Here is a 13,974-nt window from a genome sequence, read left to right on the forward strand (position 1 = left end):
TCTTCATTGGCAAAACTTTGAGACTTTGTGTAGACCAGTGCTGTCCAGTATACCTTTCCACAGTATACCTATTCCTATCCTGTTTAGTATAATAGCCACTAGTTAGTTACATGTGGCCATTGAATCCTTGAAGTGTGGCTAGTGTGACTGAAACTGAAGTTTAATTCATTTAACTTAATTTTAATTTAAATTGCCACATGTAGTATTGGTTACCATATTAGACAGCACAAATCTAGAATAATCTTAATCATACTTGTGACTTCTGGTCTTATAAAGAGAGCAGTGTCTTTTAACCTGTGTGATATAACTCATTAATGCATCTTGAAATCAGTGTAGTAGGTTATACACAGCTTTCTTTTTCTGTTTTTGTCTTTACCAAAAAAACCAAACTCACTGCTGCCAAGTCAAACCTGACTCATAGTGATCCCTCCTTGGGTTTCTGAGGCAGTATCACTATGGAAATAGATTGCCCAACCTTCCTTCCAAGGAGTGGCTGATGGGTTTGAACCACCTTCTGGTTAGCAGTCAAATGCCTTAGGCACTATGCTACCATCAAGAGCGGAAATTTTTTTTCTCACAGTTCAGGATGCTAGAGATCTGAATTCAGGGTACCAGTTCTAAGGTTCTAAGGGAAGTTTCTCTCCCTCTCTCTCTCTCTCTCTCTCTCTCTCTCTCTCTCTCTCTCAGCTCTAGGAAAAGATCCTTGTCTCTTTCAGCTTCAGTAGCCTCCATGGTCCTCGGCTCCTTGGTGATCTTCACATGACATCTATATTCCACAATTTGTGCTTACTTGTTTCTGTGCCTTTGTGGCTCCTTATAAGTTGGAAGTGATTAGGTTTCTGACACACTCTACGCTGATATAGCCTTATTAACACAACAAAGAAAACCCTTTTCACAACTATTCACAAATGGGATTACACCCACAGTATACACATTTTTAATAAAATGGTATAAAGTAATGAAATGAACTCTTCCTTGAGTTTCCGAGGTGGTATCACTATGGAAGTAGATTGCCCGATCTTCCTTCCAGGGAGTGTCTGGTGGGTTTGAACTACCAGCTTTCTGGTTAGCAGTCAAATGCCTTAGGCACTATGCCACCAGAACTCCTGTGAAATGAACTAGGATAGCAAAAATAGTAGTGCATATCATGTGTGCTGAGAAGTTTTGTAGTGAAATTTGTTTCACTTATTTTGGTATTGAGTCAGTATGCAAAATTAATTTCTTCCAGTGAGTCATAGTCAAAAAGTTTGAAACTACTGCCTGCCTCTGAGTAATGTCACCAAGACCTTGAGAGTGATGTGCTCTCTACAGCTCTCCCTTGTCCAGCCTGGGGCTTTGCAAGACCTCATTTGAGTACAGGAGAAGTCTATTCTTCCATTTCCTACAGGCATGTGGTGCATGTGATTTCTCTCTGATGGTAATTTAAAATGACTTTATGGTTATCTATCTGCCTAGATGCAGAGACCCCAAACTGGTGGCCAACAGGCAGGATCCAGCCCACAGATAAGCCTCTGTTGGCCCTGGAAGTGCTTTTACAAAAAAAAAAAAAAACCAAACCCAAACCCATTATGGTCAAGTCAATTCCAACTCATAGTGACCCTATAAGACAGAGTAGAACTGCCCCATAGGGTTTACAAAGATGTAATCTTTATAATTACAGACTGCCACATCTTTCTCCCATGGAGCAGCTAATAGGTTTGAACCATTGACCTTTTGGTTATCAGCCAAGATCTTCATCACTGTGCCACCAACACACCTTGGAAGTGTGTTTAAGTGACACCTGTCCCTTTAGGAGGGCAAGTTTCTCCAGCTTGGTCCCCTTGCATCAATTTCACCATTTACATTATCTGACTGGCCCCTGAAGGCGTTTTGTTCTGCAACCTGAGTCTAATATGTATAGAATAATAAATCTGAGAGGAAACAGAGATCCCACTGTACAGATGGGAAAACAGAGGCTCCTGAGGGGGGCGGAGGTGACCTGACTGAGGCCTCCCAAAAAGTTAATGCAGAGCAAGCGTTAGAAGGAATAGATTCTCTGTCACAGGGAAGAACCAGACAGAAATCACAATGGAACAGAGGAGAAAGGAAGAGAGAGGGAGGGAAGTAGGAGGGGAAAGGAAGTAGTGGAAAGAGAAGGGAAGTAGTGGAATGATGGTAAAACCATCCTCACAGTCCTGAGGAATGGAGGGTCTGACTGGCAGCTCACAGTTCTGTGTGGTGGCTTTCTTGTGGTGGTGAAATAATTCCCAGTGAGCTTCTAGTGAGCAGATGCCTACAGAGGCCATCAAAGGAGTCTTGCAGAACTTTGAGCAATGAGATAAGTGCTTTAGACGCTAAGGAGGGGCCCTCTGGAGGACCTCCACACTGTAAGAATTGAAGTATTTCACATTACTTCAAGAATTACTTGACTTGTGTGGCCTAGACTTGTTTTGGCTAACATTCAGGTAAAGTGCCCCTGTATGCAAGGATGGCATTTTCCTAATGCTTCCTGCTAGTCCTGGTGTGGCCTGAATGGTGGGGACCCTGATGACTTCCTCCCCTCTCTGAGCCTCAGGGCAGTCATTAGAGGGAATGTGGATGAGATCCAGACCACCCTGGTGGCTGCCTTGCAGGGAAGGGCTCTACAAGTAGGTGGGTGGTATACAAGACCCCTACCTCTACTTCAGTCACAGCAGCTCTGCCTCCATCTGTCTGAGTGCTAGGAAGAATCACAACCCAAATGCCACTCAGCGCCTGGCAGGACAGGACAGAAGCTGGCCAGGGACAAGGCAAAAGGAAGAGGCGGGAACCATGGTGATGGGGAGGGATTTAAACACAAACACCAGGCACTCCAATCAAACGTGTCTGGGGGCCACATCCAGTGCAATCAATGCCTGGTCTAGGAGATCTCCCTAAAAGACCACGAGCTCAGCGAATGTCCTTTGTGGTTTGCTATAGAATCATTATGACATAAAGGACTTTTCACTGTTTTATTTCAAGACGAGGCTCCTAGTTTAAATAAAAAATGGGAAACTCTAGACTAGATGTGCTCTATATCCCCTCCGCTCTGATACTGAAAATCTGTGAGTCAAGGGAACCCAGTTAACGGCCGACGTTCCTTGGATTTCCCCACAGTATATCAGAGCTTGATGGCCTGCCAGAGTCTCAGGAAGCAAACATTGTCTAAGTATTAAAATTGCTGGCTAAGAGTCCAAGGGACTGAGTCACTCATAACACAAAGACAATTGCTGGCTTCCTGAAGTTCCTCTAATTCCAGCATGGTTTCCAGGGTCTCAGACAAAACCCAAAGAGTATTTGTCAGGTAAGTTGCAGAGATTCTGGAAAGAGTGACATGAAGTCCCCAGTGCAAAGCAACCCCATTCTATCTGTTGGGAATGCTTGAGCAGATCTCAAAGGCCAGATAATTCCTGCCCTGCTGGGAATGCCCCATAGGAGAAGGAGAAGAGATGAGAAAATTTAGCCGGATTCCCTAGACCTACTGAATAAGGAGCTCTGGTGGCACAGTGCCTAAGGCACTTGACTGCTAAAGGTTGGCAGTTCAAACCCACCAGGCACTCCACAGAAGGAAGATGGGGCAATTCAATCTACTTCCATAAAGATTTACCACCTTGGAAATCCAGTGGGGGTTGTTATGAGCCAGAATCAACCTGATGGCAGTGAGCTTGGTCTGGTTTGGTTAGACCTACTGCAATCTGTCAGAATTCTCAGTCTAACACTTACATGCAGTATGACTTTGTGTTGTTAGTTGCCACCAAGTCAGCTCCAATTCATGGTGACTTTATGTATAATGGAACAAAATGTTGCTCAGTTTTGTGTCATTGTTGTGATCATTGGTATGTTTGAGTCTATTATTGGGCTATTGGATCAATCCACTTCATTGAAGGTTTCCCTTGTTTTCAGTACCCTCTACTTTACCAACCATGATGTCCTTTTGTAGTGATTGGGTGTGGTTTTAGACAAATTAATGTATCTCTCTGTGCTCAAATTCCCTGTCTACAAGTTGGGGGTTGTAAGATACCTATTTTGTGGGGCTGTTGTGAGAATTAAATGACGTGATGCATATGAGTAGCACAGTGCATGTTAGCTGGTTTTAGCTACTTTTATAGGCTTCTCAGTGCCACTGACTGGAAGGGAGTCAGCAATGACAAGACACTTAGTGTTGATTGACAGATGTCCACTCCCAAGTGAGAAAAACACCCAGGCTGGCAGACACTCCAGGGATTTTTTTTCCACTTTTCCATGAAATCTTCTTGTCTATTTCTAATCTACTCTTACACAGCTCTTTATAACATATTCTTAAAATCCATGACCAAGTGTAGCAAGATTTTTGAATTATTAATTTGTGTGTTCCCTAGCATTTCTTTCACCCACCTCTCTTACATCTTCCCTCCATTCAGTCAGCAAAGCCTGAGGGCTAGGATAAGGCAGCCAGAAACAGAGACAAAAGGGATCTCTTCCTGGCTTTTGAATTTCAAAAGCCTGTGCTCTTAGAAGAACAGGAAGGATTCCTTACAAAGTTAAATATTCTGGAGAGACATAAAGTAGAGAAGGCTGAAAGGGCTCCTTTACTCCTAGCTAACGAAAAATGATTTCCTGGCCCAGGGGTGGGGAGGAGAATCTCAGAGAAGAAATGAGAACACAGATATATTTGAGTCCTGTAGAAAGAGGTCCTGGGCTTGGCCTTCTGGGTTGAGCCTGTGGACACCATCACAGTGAAAGGCAACAGGCCTGGAGGCACGGGGTTGGGGAGGAGGAGGGGCAAACTGGCTGAAACTCATCATTGTTAGGTGCCCTGGAGTCGATTCCAACTCATAGCGACCCCATGTGACAGAGTACAACTTCTCCATAGTGTTTTCTAGGTTGTAATCTTTACAGGGGGAGCTCTGGTGGCATAGTGCCTAAGGCATTTGACTGCTAACCAGAAGGCTGGCAGTTCAAACCCACCAACCACTCCTCAGAAGGAAGATTCAGTGATCTACTTCTATAGAGATATGGCCTCAGAAACCCAAAGAGGGGTCGCTATGAGTCCAATCGACTCAACGGCAGTGAGTTTGCTTTGGTTTGGAATCTTTATAGGAGCATATCACCAGGTCTTTCTCCTGTGAAGCCACTGCGTGAGCTTGAATCATCAGCCTTTCAGTTACCAACCAAGTACTTAAACATTGCGCCACCAGGACTTCGTCTACGTTTTGCTTATTTTGAAGTAGAAACTAAGTTTGTTGTAGGTTGAGTTCTGAAATAATTACTAGAAAGTCAGCTGTAGCTCAGAAAGAAATTTAGTAAGAGGATAGTAACCTTGCAAGGTAGAGACACATGGGGCCAGAGGCAACACCAAGTGTGTCTCTCCAAGCCCTACAGGCTAGGGGTTTTTATAATTGTTTTAAGGCCATGGGGTACATGGTTTCAAAAGACTTTAGGCAGGCAGGTTACTCTTAAAATCCTGACGCTTTTGTGAAAGTCAGGAAGCAGAACAAGGCTGTGATAAATTCCTAACGATAAACCTCAACTTCCTTCAGGCTAGGTGCATGCTCAATCTCTTTCTAAGATGGAGTCTGTGTGTTTCAATATGGATGCCGTGACTTCTTCTGCACAAATGTGTTTTGCTGTTTGCTCTTGGTTTGAGTCTTGGTTCTGTCTTAGATCAGCCAACTTAGTTCATGAGGCAGTAAAGGAGGGCAGGAGTGCACAGTCTCCAAAACTGATTAATGCTGACCACAGGTAGTGGGCTAGAAGATGTCTCAGGAATGGCCTGTTATGAGGAAACTCCATCTAAGCAATAAATTTATATTTGCGTTATTTCCCTTGCAGTGTCTCTTCTTTAGTCTCGGGATCTGAGGAATGTGATTGCCCTGTCCTGTGAGCTGTTCCTGTCCTGATTTATGATCTTAGGAATCTAAGATTCTAACCAGCAACCTGGTTGCAGGGGCAGGATTCTTATGTGATTATGGCTACAAGTAGTAGAATAAGGCAGTGTTTAAGTTGAACAAGATTAATATGGAGCTTTAGGTAATGAAGTTAGAACACATATTCATCTCCCAAAAATTCTAATCTGTCTACACTATTGCAAGTTGAGTTTTGATAAATAAGGTTATCCTCGAAGAATGTAATCAATGTCACTGACACATGTAGAAATTGTTGGTGTATGTTCTGCTGTGTGTATTCTCAGCAACAATAACAACAAATAAAATCAATTATAAAAAAATCTATGAAAGTCCCAATTTTATGGTCTGTTGTTTTGGGCCTCCTCTCTGGTAAAGGGTCCCTTTAGGTCTAACCCAAATCCTCTCTGTGGTAGCTGTGTGTACAGCTGGCTGTGGGGTAAGAGCATACCATTCTGGCATGTGTACTGACAAAACACTTGGAAAGAAGGCAGCCACATAGCCAGCTACATGCCAGAACCATGGAACATGCTGATGAGCCTGGCAGAGAGAGGCTGGGCAGGAGTTTCTGTTGCAGCAAAGACTTTACAATATCCTCTTGGGGTGACAGACTGCATTACTGACCTGCTGACACAGGAAACTAAGGCCAGGCTGGGGCCATCTGTGGAGAGACCCAGGGGTTCCCAGAGGCCTCATAACTTTGTCCTGTGCAGCTGCCAGCACCTGCAGAGCTTTTTCTCTCAGGGACCTTGCACGCACACCTGTCAGACTCTGCCTGCTCAGGCCAGGGAAGCTGCACTAGGCTGATATCCCCTGGCCTGGGAACGGGAGTCACAGCTTCTTCATTGTCTGCCATAGATACTGAATTGCTGTTCCCAATTTCTTTATCTGCCCTCCTATATCTTATTTTAAGTCTTTAAAAAATAGGTAGATAGATGGATGGATGTTGTTGTTAGCTGTCATCAAGTTGGCTTCGGACTCTTGGCGACCCCATGTGTTACAGAGTGAAACTGCTCCATAGGATTTTCTTGACTATAATCTTTACAGTAGCACACAAAAATAACAACAATCTTTAAAGAAACAGATTACCAGGCATTTCTTCCACGGGGCTTCTGAGTTTGAATCACCAATTTTTAGGTTAGCAGCCAATTGCAAACCATTTGTAACCACCCCACCACCACCACCACCACCAGGCTCCAGATGGATAAATAAATTGATAGATAGATAAAACCCCCAAACCCATTGCCATCAGGTCAATTCTGGCTCATAGTGACCCTGTTGGACAGAGTAGAACTGCCCCCCTAGGGTTTCCAAGGCTGCACATTCTTATGGAAGCAAGCTGCCACAGCTTTCTCCCATGGAGCATCTGATAAGTTCGAACCTCCAGCCTTTTGATTAGCAACTACAATGCTTAATCACTGCAACACCAGGGCTCCAGATAGAGAGACAGAAATAAAAAGATAGACAGATATTTAATCAGCTGGATGACAGATCATTACTGTTGGAAGGGAAAGTTAAATGCCTCCTTTAGCCTTCCCCATCTCACTCCCTCCCCAGAAGTAACCACTATTAGCACTTTTACGCAGTGGGAAGTATTACCTAGTGGTGAGATCACAAGCCCTGGAATCAGAGAGCCTAGATTCAGATCCTGCCTTTGCCATTTATTAACTGTGTGACCTTGGACAAGTGACTTCAGCTCTCTAGGCCTCAGTTTCCTCATCTGTAAGATAAGGGTCATAATAGTATCCCCTCTTGAATTATGAAAACTCAGTGAGATGACATGTGCAAATTGCTTGGATCCACAATCAACACCCATAGAAGCAGCAGTCAAGAAATCAAATGGCATATTGCATTGAACATATGTACTGTAAATGACCTCTTAAAGTGTTAAAAAACAAAGATGTCACTTTGACGATTAAGGTGTGCCTGACCCAAGTCATGGATGATATTTTCAGTTTCCTCATATGCATGTGCAAGCAGGACAATGAATAAAGAAGACCAGAGGAGAATTGATGCATTAGAATTATGTTGTTGGGGAAGAATACTGAATATACTATGGGTTGCCAGAAGAACGAACAATGCTTCTTGAAGCAAGGATGGCAAGACTTTGTCTCCATACTTTGGACACATTATCAAGAGGGACCAGTGCTTGGAGAAGGACCCTCAACAAGATGGATTGGCACAGTGGCTGCAACAATGGATTCAAACATAGCAATGATTGTGAGGGTGAAGCAGGACTGTGTAGTGTTTTGTTCTGTTGTATATAGGGTTGCTATGAGTCAGAACCAACTCAATGGCACCTAACAACAAGTCATTGTGAAATCCCTCCTCATATCCCCATGGCTCTGAACCTTTGTACCAGCCTGTCCTGCCTTCTAGGTTTGAACTCTCTCTCATTGCACAATGCAATTATAACTTGCTGTGTGAGCTTGGGAGATAGTCTTCTCTCTTGGCCTCAATTATCTCATCTGTTAAGTGAAACCATAAGACCAGATTCATTTTTCCTTTCACTCATTCAACAAGTACTTACGAGCACTTATTATATGCCTGGAGTCCCCAGGTGGCAGAAAGTGTTAAGTGTACAACTACTAACCAAAATGTTGGTGGTTCAAACCCAGCCAGAGATGCTTCAGAGAAAAAGGCCATGTGATCTGCTTCCAAAAGCTCATGGTCTTGCAAACTGTGGAGCGTAGTTCTATTCTGCAACACATGGGGTTGCCATGAGTTAGAATCGACTCAATGACAATTGGTTTTATCATTTTTATTTTTACATGCCTGGTACTAATCTAGTAGGTGTGGATAGCCTCCCAGCCCTTCTGCTCTAGAGGTCTGATTCCAGGTACTCACTTGTTTGAGATAGATGTAATTGCACAATGAGATGACACATGCATGACCCTTAGGGGTTACCAAGAGCAGAACTCATGATTGCCCTATTGGAGTTTTCAGAAAACAAAACAAGCACACACCATAAACATGCTAACACGTCCCCCTGGAAACAGCAGATGTGCCCAAAATACACCACCCCAGGATAACATAGATCATAGCCTCTCATTCCCACAACAGGAAACACCCAATTCACACATTCCTCTGCAGGATATATCAAAAGCATGTCAGCCACCCACCACTGCAGCCCACAGAAACCCCTAAACAAAGAAACCTCCAGATCCAGGAAGAAAAAAGAGGTCGCTTAAGGTGGCAAACGGTCTGAATCCAAAGTTGGTTTTGTTTTTTTTTTTCTTTTTCCATGACAGTGAGCAGGGAAGAATAACTAGAAAACCTTTGCTCAAGCTAGACTTGTCCAGAAATGGATTTGAGAAATGTTACAGCCAAGTTTAGGGGCAACCTGATAGGTATAATTTAGAAAGAGTTGTTTTATTTGGTTGGAGGTAGGGATACTTGGCTTTTGAGATCCTTTCATTGAATTGTTGCTTATATTTACTGAGTCCAAGTTATGTGCCAAGCAATGTGCTTTTATATACTTTAAGTAATTTAATACTCACAGGTGACCTGAGTTATCTCAATCTAGAGATTAGGAAACTGAGTCCTGGGAGGTTATGTTGGACAGTCAGTGAGTGGCTGGGATCCAAGACCAGGCCCCCTGACTCCAGAATCCATACTCGACCTCTGTGCTGTGTGCCTCTCACCCCTTCAATGCAGGATCCTAAGATTCTGGGATCTTACCATAGGAAACGGTGACAGTGCCAAGGGGAATGTTTCCGCTCTGAAATCAAGCCCAGGGGCCTTTTGTAGACTACTTGCCACCTACTGTGAAAGTGGCTCAACTCACCGCAACCCCATGTGTTGCACAGTAGAACTGTGTCCTTTCACTTTCAAATCGGCTATGACCTTTCAGACACAGATTGCCAGGCCTTTCTTCTGAGGTGCCTCTGGGTGGGTTCCAACCACTAGCCTTTCAATTAGTAGTCAAGAGCACCACCCATTGTGAAGTACCAAACCCACTGCCATCAAGTTGATTCTGACTCATAGCGACCCCCATTGGGTTTCCGAGGCAGTAAATCTTTGTGGAAGTAGAGTGCCCAACCTTCCTTCCAAGGAGTGGCTGGTGAGTTTGAACTGCCAGCCTTCTTGTTAGCAGTCAAGTGCCTTAGGCACTATGCCACCCCATGCTCTCAGATACAGACCCACCTTAACCTTTTCAGGCAGACAGTTTTCTACCTGTGAAATGTCTGGATCCACACTTAGGTCTCCTGTGTGGTATTTAGGGAGTGCCTGTGAACACACTCAGAGTACTTTGTGCTCTGATGAAGGCGTGGGGAAGCTGAAGTGTGGTAGCTGCTGCACTGGGTCACCCACTCCATTTGCCTGGTCCCCAGGCTATTGCGAGCTCAGTGCTGAACCAGTTGATTCTCTGCTTGATGTTTCACCTTTCAACCAGAAGCTGCACTGTTTTTATTACACTTCCAGCCAATTATTCACAGTTATTATGCTGTCTCTAAGTCAGTTTTGTCACTCCTTTAATTATACCCCAGCATAGCATAGGTGCTCTTACCTTTTAAAAACTATTTTAAAGATGACTATCCTAGAATGTGGGAACATTTCTATCTACAAGGTCAAGTGACCCTCAGGGGAGGGAAAAAAAAATTAATGCAGCCACTACCTCAGTAAAAGGAATGTAACTTAGGTTGTGTTTATGAGAAAGGAACCATGCCATTATCTGTTTTTAAAATAGACTAATAAATCTGATAACATAAAACACAGGCTAGTTTAAAAGCAAGACCAGTTAATGGAGAGAAGAGAGTGTTGAGGGAAAGGATACATAAAGACAGAATCAGTTGTTAATTGGAGAGAATATTATAAACCATTCTGTTTAGTCTCCTGGGTGACTAAGGAGGGAATTGAGGCCAGAGAAGTTAGATGATGTGCCCAGGATTATAAAACTTGATAACAGCAGAGAGGCAATTGGAACCTGAGTTCTCCCAGCTATCAGAGAGAACCACAAAGAAGAACAGACAAAGGGAGGGATTCCATGATAAGTTAGTTTCCTGCTACATTCAAGTGGTCAGTCGTGGCTCGATGGTAGACTTCTCACCTTCCATGCAGGAGACTAGGGTTCAATTCCTGGCCAATACACTTCATGTACAGCTGCCACTCATCTGTCAGTGGAGGCTTGCATGTTACTGTGATGCTGAGCAGATTTCAAAAGAACTTCCTGACTAAGATGGAGTAGGAAGAAAGTCTTGACGATCCTCTTCCAAAAAAATCAATGAAAACCCCATGATCACAACTGTTCAATCTCATTGTACCTGGGGTCTCCCTCAGTCAGGGGCCAGGAACAAAACAACATTCATCTCACACACTACTTTCAATTAATCAGAAAGTCAGTCACCTCTCCCAATCCAAATATGTTGGTTTGCTCCACCAATTTTAAATTATCTTTGTAGCATTTGAGGAGAGCTTTAGTTGCAAATCTAGTTGTGGAATTAAAGTGTATTTTCTCCTAGAACTCTAAAGATTTAGTGTGTGTATAAAAAAGGGCTTAGTGATTCAGAACCTTAATTTTTCATCTCAAAGGCATTGATCAGCTAGATTTTGTCTCTAAAAATTATGACAGCCAATGACAGCTGATTTTTTTTCTTTTAATTTTTGAAAATATTAGAACTATTCAGTCTTGCAGTGCCTGAAAAATTGATACTTTTAAAATCTGTTCAGAATCTTTTGATTTCAGATAAAAGTAGGGTGAATATGTGTGTAATTGGTTCCTGTGGTGAATTATTTTTAAAAAAAAATGCAACTTTAAAAGCCTTCAGGAATAAAAGGAATAATTTAAATCTGCAGTGGTATTCCTGGATTCATTTATACATGTTATTTCTGTATGAATTAGGATTCACCCAATTTTAATGTCTTTTTTCCCAGCCTCAATACCTGGTGTTCTATTTTAAAAACTATAAAGCCACACTGTCCAATATGGTAGCCACTAGCCACACATGGCTATTTAAATTTATCTGAATAATTAAAAAAAAAAAAATTCACTTCCTCAGTCACACTTACCATGGTTCAAATGTCCAGTAACTACATATGGGGGAGCTCTGGTAGCATAGTCCCTAAGCCACTTCTGCTAACCAGAAGGCTGGTGGTTCAAACCCACCAGCCACTCCTCAGAAGGAAGGTTGGGCAATCTACTTCCATAGTGATACCACCTCAGAAGCCCAAGGAGGAATCGCTATGAGTCTTGGCTGACTCGATGTCACATAACAACAACACAGACCACATGTGGCTAGTGACTATTCTATTGAGCTACTACATATAACACATACATAATATTTCCGTCATCTCAGAAGTTCTATTGGGCAGGACAGCTTAAAGGCTAACAATTGGGAATGTCTTTCCTGGAGAAACTTTATTGGTCAAATAATATTAAATAAAAGTCAGGAGGAACCTGCTTGTGTTTTAGAAACATATCACATGATCCATATGTACAAACTTTATAACTTCATGGGTCATTTCATGAATGAGTAAAGCTAATGTCCTTTGAGACTTATGACTGTTCTAAGGGTTGTTCTCGAGGACAGGTAGTTCCTGACATATGAGATGATTCAAAAATTCATGTGTAAGTAATCAAAACAGCCTGGTATTGGTACAATGACAGACAAATAGAGCAATTGAACAGAAATGAGAACCCAGAAATATATCCATCCACTGATGGTCAGCTGATCTTTGACAAAGGGCCAAAATCCATTAAATGGGGAAGAGGTAGTCTCTTCAACAAATGGTGCTGACAAAACTGGATATCCATTTGCAAATAAAATGAAACAAGATTCATACTTCACACCATACACAAAAACTAATTCCAGATGGATCAAAGACTTAAATGTGAAACCTAAAACTATAAGATTCATCAAAGAAAAAATAGGAGCAAACTTAAGGGCCCTAATTTGTGGCATAATTAGACAATCAAGCATAACCTAAAATGCACAAACAGCAGAAGAAAAGCTAGATTTTGGGACCTTCTAAAAGTTAAATTCTTATGTGCATCAAAAGACTTCTTATGTGCATCAAAAGACTTCTTCAAAAGAGTAGAAAGAGAACCTACAGATTGGGAAAAAATATTCAGCAACAATATATCTACAAAAGGACTTAACTCTAAAATTTATGGAAAAGTCCAACATCTCAACATTAAAAAGACAAACAATCCCATTTTAAAATGTGCAGAAGACGTGAACAGAAGATTCAGGCATCCACCAAACACATGAAGAAATGTTCGCAATCACTACGGAAGTAGATTGCCCAGTCTTCCTTCTGAGGAGTGGCTGGTGGGTTTGAACGTCAGCCTTCTGGTTAGCCGTCAAATGCCTTAGGCACTATGCCACCAGAGCTCCTCATTAGTCATTAGAGAGATGCAAATCAAAACAACAGTGACATACCATCTCATCCCAGCAGTAAATAGCAAAGTTCAACAGGACAAAAATATCAAATGCTGATGAGGATGTAGAGAGATTGGGACTCTCATACACTGCTGGTGAATGGGACAGTAAAATAATACAACCAGTGTGGAAATCTGCATGGTGATTCCTTAAAAAGTTAGAAATAGCCTGAGTGGAGATGCCTCTAGCTTCAGTGGGCCGGGAGCAAGAGGCAGAGCTGAAGCCCAAGGTCGAGGGGCTTTCAACCAGACCCTAAAGTCTGGCACCTGGAACTCGGACTTCTAACCTCCAAAATTGTAAGAGAATGAACTTCTGTTTGTTAAAACCAAAAGAAAATAAAAATAAAAAAAACAAAAGTTAGAAATACCATTTGATCCGGCAATCCCATTACTAGGTATATGTTGTAAAGAAGTGAGAGCCAGAAAATGAATAGATGTATGCACAACACTATTCACAGGAGCAAAGAGTTGGAAACAACTTAAGTGCCTATCAACGGAGGAATGGATAACCAAACTGCGGTACATGCACTCAATGGAATATTAAGAATAATGTCGAATCTGCAAAACACCACATAATGTGGGTGAACTTGGATGACGTTATGCTGGGTGAAATAAGTAAATCACCGAAGAATAAATGTTGTATTAGTCCACTATTGTAAAAAGTCAAGGAAAGGTTTATATATGGAAGGACATTTTTTTTTTTGTTGGATACCA

Source organism: Orycteropus afer, unplaced genomic scaffold, assembly GCF_000298275.1.
Source record: "Orycteropus afer afer isolate SDZICR_OR568_19922 unplaced genomic scaffold, OryAfe1.0 scaffold00110, whole genome shotgun sequence".
NCBI classification, from domain to species: domain Eukaryota; kingdom Metazoa; phylum Chordata; class Mammalia; order Tubulidentata; family Orycteropodidae; genus Orycteropus; species Orycteropus afer.